Below are 13,803 nucleotides of genomic sequence, written 5' to 3' on the forward strand. Positions count from 1 at the left end.
CTAACGCAGTGTTGATGAATGCTGAAAAGAAAAGACAGAAGTCGCTGCAGTGTAATTCGAAGATAAGCACTAAGCGTTTCAGCGCTCTAAAGGATGCAGTGTCAGTAGTTGGAGACAGCAAACGTAGCTCTGCAGTTGATGATCTCAATTGCCACACACAACCATCCCAGGTGCTTGCTTTAACTTCGCGCTGTCAAATGTAGTTGCATGTTGCATATGGTGTCTAGCTTGTAATGCTTCTAATTAGGGTAAATTGCATCTGCTTAGTTTACACATTATACCTGTGAATGTGACATGCCTTCCTATTTTTGGTACACACTACATCGATGTGTTAACCTTGTTCTTACATGAAACTACCTCTCTTCTGTCTCCTGCATCAATCGCTTACGATGAGTCACCTTTATTCGTTGCATATTGCATATTATTTCTAGCCTGTTGCCATGTATTGCTTCTAATTTGGTCAAATACATTTGTTAGGGCACCCTTTTAATTTGGCAGAGTGATATTGGTTTCATCTTTCATATGGTTTCTAGCTTGCATTGATTCTAACAAGTTCAAGCACCTTGTGCTTAGTTTACACTTTATACATCATACATGTCAATATGTCATGCCGTCCTGTTTTTCATACATATTCCATCCTCCTATCATGCGGCTGCCTTACATGATAGTAGTGTTCGTCAGTATCATGCATAATTGAGTTCTGAAGAGCAAATTTTATTCCTTTTTCTTGTGGGTTTGACTTGACAAGGCAAAATCAAGAAAGAGGAAGGAAAATAGTAAGGAAGGCGATGATGGTGGTCCTCTGCAGCAACGTAAACGGAGCATCTGTACCGATTCTCCTTGTACTGATAGTGCATTACAAGGTCCAAGTCTCCGCTCCCCTACTCCACCATCCAAGGTGCTTTCTCTAACTTGGTAGTGTGATATCTGGTTGCATGTTGCATATGGTGTCTAGCTTGTATTGCTCCTAATTAGTGTAAACCGCATCTGCTTAGCTTACACATGATACGTGTGAATATGACACGCTTTCCTATTTTGGTACATACTATATCTATCTATCACACCATGCTCTTACATGAAAATACTCTTATTGTGTATCCTGCATCAGTCACTTATGATGGAACACCTTTAAGTTGGCAGTGTGATATTGGTTTGCGTCTTGAATATGATTTCTAGCATGTATTGCTTCTAGTTTGATGAACGCCACCTATGACGGGACAGTTTTAACTTGGCAGAGTGATATTGATTGCACCTTTCATATGGTGTCTAGTTTGAAGTGCTTCTAATTTGTTGAAGTGCCTTCATCTTAGTTACCACATCATAGGTGTGAATATGTCAAGCCATCCAATTTTTCGTACATATTCCATCCTCGTATCATGACTTTGCCTTTCATCAGAGTAGTGTTCGTTAGTATCATGCATGAATGAGTTCTGAAGAGCAAATTATATTCCTTTTTCTTGTCGGTTTGACCTCACAATGCAAAATCAATAAAGCTGAAGGAAATTGGCAAGGCATTGGATGATGGTGGTCCTTCCGAGCAACTGAAACGGAGGTTCTCTACAGATTATACTCCGCCATCCTCCCAGCAAGATTCGCAAGACAACGCGAGGCTAGACAGTCAACGTAGCTGTGTAGACGATGAGCACATCTCCCATACTCCACCATCACAGGTGCTTGCTCTAACTTGCCACTATTATATGTGGTTGCATGTTGCGTATGATGTCTAGCTTCTATTGCTTCTAACTTTGTTGAATTGCATCTTCTTACTTTACACATAATTCCTGTGAATATGACACGTGTTCCTTTTTCTAGAACATACGTGTACATGATGAGCACATCTCCCATACTCCACCATCATAGGTGCTTGCTCTAACTTGGAACTGTTATATGTGGTTGCGTTTTCCGTATGATGTGTAGTTTGTATTGCTTCTGATTATGTTGAATTGCATTTGCGTAGCTTACAACTTATACCTGCAACGATCACTTACCCATAAGACACATTTTACTTGGGACTGTGATGTAGGTTGCATCTTGCATTGTCTTCTAGCTTGTACTGCTTCTAATTCCTTGAAATGGCACTTACGACGAGACACTTTTTACCTGATAGAGTGATATTGGTTGCATGTTCATATGGTGCGTAGCTTTCATTTCTTCTAATTTTGTTGAAATGCCTTCCGCTTACTGTTTTTTCATACATATTCCATCCTCCTATTGTACGTGTGAATATGAAACGCTGTCTTTTTTTGTATATATTCCATCCTCCTATCCTGCGCTTGCCTTACATCAAAGTAGTGTTCGTCTATATCATGCATCAACCAGTTATGCAGAGCTAATTTTATTCATCTTCTTGTGGTTTTCACTTCATAAGGCAATATCAGAAAATAGGATGGAAAAGAGTAAGTTAGGGGATGTTGGTGGTCGTCCGCACCGACGCAAACAGAGACTCTCTAGATTTGCCACTGCTACTGCTAATGAAGTTGAAGTCCCAAGTCTACATGATGAGTTCATCTCCCGTACTCCATTGCAGGTGCTTGCTCTAAGTTGACTGTGTGATAATTGGTTTCATGTTGCATATGTTGTCTAGCCTATATTTCTTCAATTTTGATTAAATTGCACCTGCTGAGTTCATACGTTATACATGTGCATATGACATGGCGTTATGTGTCTATAATACACAGCATCTATCTATCATACCATGTTCTTACATCAAAGTACTGCTGTTGTGTATCCCGCATCAGTCACTCATGATTGGACTCTTTTAAGATGGTAGTTTGCTAGTGGTTGCATCTTGCATTGATTTCTATGTTGTACTGCTTCTAATTTTTCGAATTGCCAGTTATGACAAGACACTTTTAACTTGGCAGAGTAATATTGGTTGCATCTTTCATATGGTGTCTAGCTTGCATCACTTCTATTTTCTTGAAAATCCTTCTGCTTAGTTTACACATCGTAGCTGTGAATATGTCATGTCGTCCTGTTTTCCCTACATATTCCATCCGCATACAGTTGTCTTACATCAAAGTATTGCTTGTCTGTATCATGCATCAATGAGTTCTGAAGAGCGATTTTATTCTTTTGTGTTGTGGGTAAGGCTTGACATGGCAAAGTCAAAAAAGAGCAAGGAAAATAATATAGTAGGGAGTGATGTTACTCTTCGGGTGAAATGGAAAAGGATCGGCCGTCCAGATTCTGCTGGTACTTATAGTGCAGTAGAAGGTCCAAGTCCACCGGCTAAATCTACAAACACAGTATCACCTGCTCCACCAGCTGCAGCATCCACTTCAACTGTACCAGCATATCAACGAGTTACTCGTTCGCTTGCTCCGGAACTGGCCAGTTCCCAAGCTGCCTCCACACCTAACACTACTTCCGAAGCACTGCGGACACAACAGGACTTGGCAAGATCAGATGAACCTCATGAGCATCAACACCAAGACGGTACCTGACCGAGTCAAGTTGCAGTTGCTTGCTCCTTTATATGTACTCTCACAGTTTGATGTACACTAACACTTTCCATATTCGTTGTTGAACTAGCACCACGACGCAAGCGGAAACAGACATCAGGGATAATGCTTGACAGATTAACAAAATCTGAAGGAGGAAGAATGGAGATCCATTTTGAGGCAGGTTTAAAAAGGCCACGTGATGCTAAAGAGTCAGCCAAGTTAGTATCAGAGGCAGCCGTTGCCGTTAGGTGTCATGCACGTATCCTCCCAACGTGGATCCAGTATAGGAATGAGAAAGACAATACCCAGTTTAACACCTTCCTTGACAATTTATCCGTATGTAATGTTATTCATTGCAATTAGTAATATTGTCTTGCTCTGTCCCATACTTTCTAGCTTCCTCCTAATAAGACTCACATTCTTTTTTCAACAGATGAGGTTCAAGTTGGATCTGAAAGATGATGCAACAAAACAAGCATGCACTCATGTTTTTCAGTCTGCTCTGCGACAGTATCGGTACCACCTTAGAAAATCTCACTTTGAAGGCAAGGCTAACAATGAAATCGCCCAAACATCTCCCGTGGAATATATTACAGATGAAGATTGGACAGCCCTCGTTAAACACTGGTCTGATCCAAAGTATCAGGTAGGCTATATGTATTTGATCAGACTACATATTGAACTTGTATTTATGTATGTGCCTTACAAGTGTATCTTCTTCTAGGCTAACTGTTTGAAGAACAAGACCAACCGTTCTAAAGTGAAATTCCAACAGACAACAGGATCTCGTAGCTATATTGCACACTGCGAGGCTCTTGTAAATAGCTGCTACTTCCTTCTTTTTTCTGTGCCATATTATCGTATCTATATTGACCTGTTCCAAATATAGAGGAAAGCCTGTGCGGACCAAAAAGAACCTGAACTGAATGGAGTGCAAATCTTCAAGGATTGCCACACCAGCAAGATGAAGGGCATGAGCACACCAGTTCAAGCCGCTATTGTAAGTCCTTACTCCTCCTGCCTTTGAACTGATTGGTACTGTGATGTGTTCATTTAACTACTTGGTTTGCAGCCAATGTCAATTACTCTGTTCACTTTTATACACAGTTGTCTTAACGTATCATTTCACCTTACATGGTTTAAAAGATATGAAGGCTATTCTTTTGGTCTTGATCTGTATTCTAGTTATTATGTTCACGTGCGCACACAATGATAAAATAGCCTGTTTGTTTTATATCTGTTTGCCCATGATATGAATGATGTCATACTATGTTCATCCTACTTTAAACCATGTCTCTTTATCCTTAGATGTCAATGAATGTGAGGAAATAGACAATACAGTAGGCATGCTACATGGACATATGTTCCGAAAGTGATTTTATTATGTAGTTGGCACTACAATACATGCTAATGTTTGTTTTTGTCTCATTAGTAACTTATCTGGTACACTAATCTACAAGTTCAAACTTTCACGAAGCTATGGAAAAAATGATTGAACAGCCACAGCCACCTGAAGGTGACGAGGCTACCACAGGCACAATGTCACCTCTTGCTGCAGTGCGTCAGTATCTCTCCACTAACAGTGCAAAATGCACCTTCCTGCGTAATTCTGGGTTGGTTGTCAAGGTAACCTCGTCCAAATCGCCTACTGAACAAAATCTTCCTGCTAGATAGAGTGATATATCTGTGCTCCAGGCACAAGTCTAATCCCTAATGGACATCGTTTTGGAAAAAAAGAATAGTGGTTGACAAATGTCGTCAAGATATGAATGGTTTTGAAACCAGACTATCAGACATTCGCTTCTTGTTCAAGAGCAATGGCGGAAAAAAGGTGAAGATCGTGCTGCTCCATCAGATTCTACAGCCTGAAACATTACCACTTAGGTCAAATGATCTGTCCTTCTATACATCTGATGGTGCTTTTATTTGCAAGGACCGCAAACTTTATGCCAACAGGCCTTTTTTTGTGATACAACATTTATGTTGCTGCCAAAGGCTGCAATAATTACGACGCTATTTTTGTATAGTGTAGGTTTATCTTAGTAATGTATTCGGTCGAAAGCTTTGTAGGAGCCCAACATGCCAACATTCGTCGGGCCCATTCCAATTGGGCAAAAAACGATTACGGGCCGAAATTTTCATGTAGCCCACTAAAAATATCTAGGCCTAAATCAGCATAAGATTTCATATTTTTCTGGTAGGCCTGTGTCCAGAGTGGGCCTTTAATAGGCCTAAACATAATTTGGGCCCTCAGTAGCAATAGGCCGTTTACAGGTGTAAATATCTCAAGCCCATAAAAAACATGGGCCTTTAAAAGACCGAAAGTGAGATTGGGCCCATTTACGATACAGATCTTTCACGGGCCGAAATTCGGACGGGCCGTAAATGCGCCGACCTAATACACGGGCCTTTAACAGGCCAGAAGTTCGGTCGGGCTAGATTATCGTCATTTTTATATGGGCCGTTAATGGGCCCGATGTGACGTTGGGCCACATATGGCCCATGGATTTCGTCCGACGTTAACAGGCCGAAAATCACAACAGGCCGAAAGTGTCCCAAATCTATGGTGGGCCGCTAACATGCCGAATGTCAGACATGGCCGAATATGACCCAAATCCTTCACGGTCGTTTATGGGCCGAAAGTTTCAATGTCTTGTAAATGGGCCCAAATGAAGCAGGACCTTTAACAGGCCGGAAATACACCGGGCCGTAATTCGGCCCATATACTTAGCGGACTGTTAACGGGCCAGAAGTGATCATGGGCCGCGATGATGACAAGTTTAGGACAGGCCGTTGACGGGCCGATTTGACACTAGCCCTACGGGCCTTAACTAAAAATGTTGGGTCTTTATCTGGGCCGGCCCATTATGGTGCGCAAAATCTCCCGGGCCTTTAGCTTGGCCGGCCCATTATGGCCCGCAAAATCTCGTGGGCCTTTAGCTGGGCCGGCCCATTATGATACGAAAAATCTCGTGGGCCTTTTGCTGGGCTGGCCCATTATGGACCGCAAAATCTTGTCGCCCTTTAGTTGGGCCGGCCCATTTAAACTTTATGGGCCACTTTTGGGCCGGTCCATGTGTCAGCATATCATAGGCGCATCTCACCCATTGGATGAGTGACACCTGTGCCAACGCGGAGCCGACATGTGTTTCCTCGAGCCAATGATGATTTTACACGTGGAGAATCCCCATTGCTCGAGGCTGTTAACGGGTTATCGGATCCAAAACCAGACCCGATAGCTTAACGGCGTTCCGTTACGGTGGATGCCACGTGTCGGTCACCCTTGACGAAAGCACTTATGTGACGCGTGATTTATCGTCATGGAAGTGGACACTTCCGTGATGATAATTTTGGTAATGTCATGGAACACTTCTACGACAGCACAAGTATAAATATCTTGATTTTGTCATAAAATTGTCATGGATGTACATGCATGACAAAAAATGCGACCTACTTTGACAAACACGTATCATCACGGAAGTGTATTTTTTTTAGTGACTAGTCACCCACAAGCACCAATCTATAGTAACGGTACAAAGATTGAACCCAAGAGATGAACAAGGGTTTGAGAGGAGATGGTGTTGTTGAAGATGTTGATGGATATTGCCCTCCCAGAGATGGGATAGTTGTTGGTGATGATGATGACGATGATTTCCCCCTCCGGGACGGAAGTTCCCCCGGCGAAATATCTCTGCCGGAGGGCAAAAGTGCTCGTGCCCAAGTTCTGCCTCGAGACGACGATGCTCCATCCCGAAAGTCCTCTCCTTAGTTTTTCTAGGTGAAAATGATTTATATACCAGAAGATGGGCCCCGGAGGTGGGCCGAGGAGAACACAACCCACTTGGGCGCGCTTGGGCTCCCTGGCGCGACCAGATGGGTTGTGCCCACCTGGTGGGCCCCCTGTGGTACTTATTGGCTCCAATATTCCTCATATATTCCATAAAAAATCTCCATAAAGTTTCAGCTTGTTTGGAGTTGTGCAGAATAGGTGGCCTGACGTAGCTTTTCCAGGTCCAGATTTCCACCTGCCGAATTCTCCCTCTTTGTGTGTACCTTGCATATTATGAGAGAAAAGGCATTAGAATTACTGCAAAAAGAATTATTATGCATAAAATAATCATAAAATAATAGTAGGAAAAAATGATGCAAAATGGACGTATCAGGTGGACCAGTGCTTGGGTGTTGTTCTTACTTGAACAAGCCTCCCAGTTATGATTAACCCCACCCGCAAGCATCCGCAACTACGAAAGAAGAATTAAGACAAAATATAACCATAGCACTAAACATATGGATCCAAACAAGACCTTTACAGAATAGCGCATAAACTAGGGTTTAAGCTTCTGTCACTCTAGCAACCCATCATCTAATAACTACTCTGCAATGCATTCCCTTAGGCCCAAAGATGGTGAAGTTTCATGTAGTTGATGTTCACATAACACCACTAAGGGAATCACAACATACATATCATCAAAATATCGAACGAATACCAAATTCACATGATTACTTCTGACAAGACTTCTCGCATGTCCCCAAGAACAAAAGCAACTAATCACAAATCATATTCATGGTCAAGATCAGAGGGTTAATAAATAGCATAATGGATCTGAACATATAATCTTCCACCAAATAAACCAACTAGCATCAACTATAAGATGTAATCAACACTACTAGTCACCCAGAGGTACCAATATGAGGTTTTTATACAAGACTAAACCACAAGAGATGAACTAGGGTTTTGAGATGAGATGGTGCTAGTGACGATGTCGATGAAGATTGGTCCTCCCAAGGTGAGAGGATTGCTGGTGATGACGATGGCTTCGATTTCCCCCTCTTGGATGGAAGTATCCCCGGCGGAATCGCTCCGCCAGAGAGCAAAAGTGCTCCTGCCGAAGTTCCACCTCGAGAAGGCGGGGCTCCATCCCGAAAGTCCTCCGTGTATTTTTTCTAGGGAAAATGGGATTATATACCAGAAGATGGGAATCAGAGGCTGGCCAAGGGTCCCACTACCCACCAGGGCGCACCAGGGGAGTAGGCGTGCCCTGGTGCCTAGTGGGCACCTGGGTGGTCCCCTCTGGTATTTATTCTCCAATAATTTCTATATATTCCGAAATAAATCTCTGTAAAATTTCAGCTCATTTGGAGATGTGTAGAATAGGTAGCTCTGATATAGCTTTTTGAGGTCCAGAATTCTAGCAGCCAGTATCCTCCCTCTTTGTGTAAACCATGCACATTATGAGAGAAAAGGCATTAGAATTACTCCACAAAATTTTATATTGAATGAAAACACTATAAATAACTATAGGAAAACATGATGCAAAATGGACGTCTCAACTCCCCCAAGCTTAGACCTCACTTGTCCTCAAGCGAAAGCCGATATCAATAATCATGTCCACATGTTTAGAGAGGGAGATAGGTGTCGATAAAACAACATATGGACATAGTAGCATCGTGATCATTATTATAACAACAATAAATTTATCATAAAACTTCTCATGAGCATGTAACAATTCATCACAACTTCAAAGTACAAGGAATAAACTTTCTTGAAAACTAACACACAATGTTCTCAGTCAACAATGCAATTGCTATTCATCATATTTTTAGGAAGTGTCTCGTGTCGAAGCTTTATAGCAAGTCCACATACTCAGCCATCATCTAGTCTTCTTTGATGGCTAACACTCACAACATATATATGGAGCAAAAAGTTTCAGCTAGACACATAGAAATTTAAGGGCTTATATTTATGCCTCCCAACTTAGTCACCTCAAGGGTGATGTCAACAATAATAACTCATGATCACTCGTATCAAACTAGATATATGCGACTAGATCTTTCACCACCACATGATGCTTGCAAAAAAGAAAAATAAAAAGGAATAGAGGAGAACACTATTGATTCTTGCATAAAAAGTAAATGCATAGAAGTAAAGGATATGACCTTCGTAGAGGGAAGCATAGGTTGTCATGTGCTTTTATTTTTGGATGCACGAGCTCTTAGTGCAAAACAACGTCACTTTATATTGTCCCTTATGATAGCAACCTTTATTATGCAGTCCGTCACTTTTAGTATCTTGCCATCTCAAGTTCGTACAACACTTATATTCCCTTACACAAAAAGATCATACATATTTGGAACCAATTTTTATTGCCTTATGCACCGATGACAACTTACTTGAAGGATCTTATTCCATCCATAGGTAGGTATAGTGGACTCTCATGACTTGAAATTGGGTTTAAGGTTTTTGGATGCACAAGTAGTATCTCTACTTGGTGCGGATTTTTGTCTAGCAAAGATATTGGGCAAGCACCACATGTTGGAGGATCAATGACAATATAAATTCTATGTGAATATGAACAAACATAAATCATTACGTTGTCTTCCTTGTCCAACGTAAATTTTTTGACATCAAATACTTAATGGGTGCTCACAATCATAAAAGATGTCCAAGATATATCTGCATGTGAATCTTCCCTTGCCTTATTAATTTCTTTCATGAATTGCATCATTGACCAATGGTATGTTTGTGAACTTTCAATAAATTTTACTACTTATAATCTTCCTTATGTAATGTCATAACCCTCCATGAGATTAGAAAATGATCTTTTCCATTATTTTATTTATTTTGAATGAAATAAAAAAGTAAAGAAGCAAAAACTCAAACTAATATTTATTATATAACTCTCAACTCGATTACATAGATAGATAGATCACGAAACTAACACTCGAAAATAGATCATACTAAAATTTATTCTACTAAATCACGAAATAACTAAGACCGAACTAAAAATAGATGAAAATAATAGAAGTGGTGGTGATACGATACCAGGGCACATCCCCCAAGCTTGGCACAAGCCAAGGGGAGTGCCCATACCCGTGTACTTAAGTCACCTTCTTTGGTGATGGTGGTGGTGATGAGGTGGCATTCTTCTTGTCCAGCCTGCGTTTTAGGATAAAAATTGCCTCCCTCAAATAATCATTTTCTTGCTCAAGCTTCAATATATTTTTACATAATGCCTCCTTGCTTTCCTGTAGAAAACAAGACGGGATAAATTGGATCTTAGATATGTTTACTCTGTTTGGGAGACTTGACTTCTTGAATTCCACGTGCATATCCCCAGGTTGAGGTAGTGGAACTTCATCTTCATCTGTGCTGGCATCCTCCATCTCCTCCAAGTCAGTATCTTCATCCTCCTCTGTGGACCACAGGTAGTGATAAATATCCCCAAAGATCCTTGAATCTACAACATAGTGGGAAACATAGTTCTCTCCATCTGAATCTTGTGACGACATACTTTCAGATCTGCCAAAAAAACACAAAACAAGAACAAGGGATTTCTTCACGATACGGTGGTTAAATCGTCTTGGAGTATATATAAAGAATTTGTATCTTGCGAAACAAGTAACCTAGAGGAAAACGGAGTCTCGAATGTTCCCGAGGGGACCACTACCCACCAGGGCATGCCAGGTGGGGCTGGCGCACCTTGGTGCCTAGTGGGCACCTTGGTTGCCTTCTCGGGTGTTTCTAATTTTCTTCAATATTCCAAAACGGCTAGAAATTATTTTTGCAGAATTTTTGGAGTCAGATTACTTACCTTGTCACGTACCTCTTCCTTTTCAGGGTTTTAGAGTGTTCTTGGAAGGTGCCTTTTATGTATTCCTCCGGTGTCATGGTTTGAATAATGTTAGTTTCAACATTAATAGGTGTACCTGAAATATAGTGCTTAATTCTTTGCCCATTGACCACCGTCGAATTAGTGTCGTTGGCATTATTGATCTTAATAGCTCTAGAGCGATAAACTTCTTCAATGATATATGGTCCTTCCCACTTGGATAGAAATTTTCCTGAAAAAAATCTAAAACAAGAATTGTACATAGAACATACTCACCCACTTTGAATTCCCGCTTTTGGATTCTTTTGTCATGCCATGTTTTGACTTTTTCTTTGAATAATTTAGCATTTTCATAGGCTTGGGTTCTCCATTCATCTAGTGAGCTAATATCAAATAACCTCTTTTCACCAGCAAGTTTCAAGTCATAATTGAGTTCTTTAATTACCCAATATGCTTTATCTTCTAACTCGAGGCAAATGACAAGATTTTCCATAAACCATTTGATATGGAGACATACCAGTTCTTTCGAGACCTATTGATAGTCTTTTGCAATATTAACTTTATTTCTCTATTGCTTAGTTAAACTTGACCACTAGATTGAGGATGATAAGGGGATGGAATTATATGTTTGACAACATATTTAGCAAGCAATTTACGAAAAGCGCCATGAATAAAATGTGAACCACCATTAGTCATTAAATATCTAGGGACTCCAAACCTCGGGAAAATAACTTCTTTAAGCGTTTTAATGTAAGTGTTATGATCAACACTACTAGTTGGAATAGCTTTTACCCACTTAGTTATATAATCAAAAACAACCAAAATATGTGTATAACCATTAGAGGAAGGAAAAGGTCCCATATAATCAAAGCCCCAAACATCAAATGGTTCAATAACAAGTGAATAATTCATAGGAATTTCTTGACATCTACCAATAATTCATAGGAATTTCTTTGACATTCATCACAAGATAAAACAAACTTACGAGCATCCTTGAAGAGAGTAGGCCAATAAAAACCAGATTGTAATACCTTGTGTGCAGTTCTATCTCCTGCATGCTGTCCTCCATAGGCTTCGGAGTGACATTTCCGTAGGATTTTTTCATGTTCATGCTCAGGTATACAGTGTCTAATAATACCATATACTCCTTCTTTATAAAGATGTGGGTCATTCCAAAAGTAATGTCTTAAATCAAAGAAGATTTGTTTTTCCTTTGTTGGTATGTAAAAGTAGGTGGTATGAATTTAGCAATAATATAATTAGCTTGGTCTGCATACCAATGAGTTTTGCGAGAAGCATTAATGACAAGTAGTTGTTCATCAGGAAAACTATCATCAACAGGTAGTGGGTCATCAAGAGTATTTTCTAACCTAGACAAGTTATTAGCTACGGGGTTCTCAGCTCCCTCCCTATCAGTGATATGCAAGTCAAATTCTTGTAGCAAAAGAACCCACCTAATGAGTCTTGGTTTAACATCTTTCTTATGCATAATTTATTTAATAACAACATGGGCATTGTGAACAATTACTTTAGAATTGACTATGTAAGATCTGAATTTATCACAAGCAAACACAACTGCTACAATTTTTTTCTCAGTAATAGTATAATTTCTTTGAGCACTGTCCAGAGTCTTACTAGCATAATGGATAACATTTTATTTCTTATGAACTCTTTGTCCTAGAACAGCACCAACAGCATAATCACTAGCATCACACATAATTTCAAAAGGCAGGTTCCAATCAGGTGGCTGAATAATAGGTGCAGAAGTTAAGTCTTTCTTAAGTGTTTCAAAGGCTTCTACACAATCATTAGCAAAAACAAATGGAGCATCCTTTTGTAAGAGATTAGTAAGAGGTCTAAAAATTTTAGAGAAGTCTTTATAAATCTCCTATAGAAACCAGCATGACCAAGAAAACTTCTTATTCCTTTAATATCTATAGGACATGGCATTTTCTCATTTGCATCAACTTTAGCTTTATCCACCTCAATACCTCATTCATAAATTTTGTGCCCCAAGACAATACCTTCATTCACCATAAAGTGGCACTTCTCCCAATTCAAGACAAGATTAGCTTTTTCACATCTATGAAAAACTCAATCAAGGTTCTTAAGCAATCATCAAAAGAAGTTTCGTAAACAAAAGTCAGAGAATATAGCAGTCATACATCTTTGAGAGGTAGCAGGTGCATTGCATAAACCAAAAGGCATACGTCTATAAGTATAAGTTCCAAAATGCCAAGTAAAAGTGGTTCTCTCTTGATCAGGTTGTGATATAGGTATTTGGGAGAAACCAGAATATCCATCAGGAAAGCAAAAGTGTGTGCGCTTAGATAATCTTTCTAACATTTGACCAATAAAAGGCATGATCTTTTCTAGTGGCTTTGTTTAATGTTTTGAAATAAATTACCATTCTATAACCAATCACAATTCTTTGTGGGATAAGTTCATTTTTATCATTAGGACACTAAAAAAAAGACACATACGTGAAATTTTGGGCCAAACAATTTTTTTTCCTGTCATGCTTATGACACTTCTGTGATGATAATTGTGACAAAACCCGGTATCATCATAAATGTGGTGGGCTCCTACTTTTATGACAAAAAATCATGACACAAAATGGGCTTTTCGTCCTGGGTGGGCCGGAGACGCACCTGCATGACATTCTTTGGGCCATCCATGATGGAAAAAATCATGGTGGAAGCAAGGGCAAGGAAAACATCGAGGAGTTCCTGGTTACGGTGGGTGGT

Source organism: Triticum aestivum, chromosome 6D (genome assembly GCF_018294505.1).
Source record: "Triticum aestivum cultivar Chinese Spring chromosome 6D, IWGSC CS RefSeq v2.1, whole genome shotgun sequence".
Lineage (NCBI taxonomy): Eukaryota > Viridiplantae > Streptophyta > Magnoliopsida > Poales > Poaceae > Triticum > Triticum aestivum.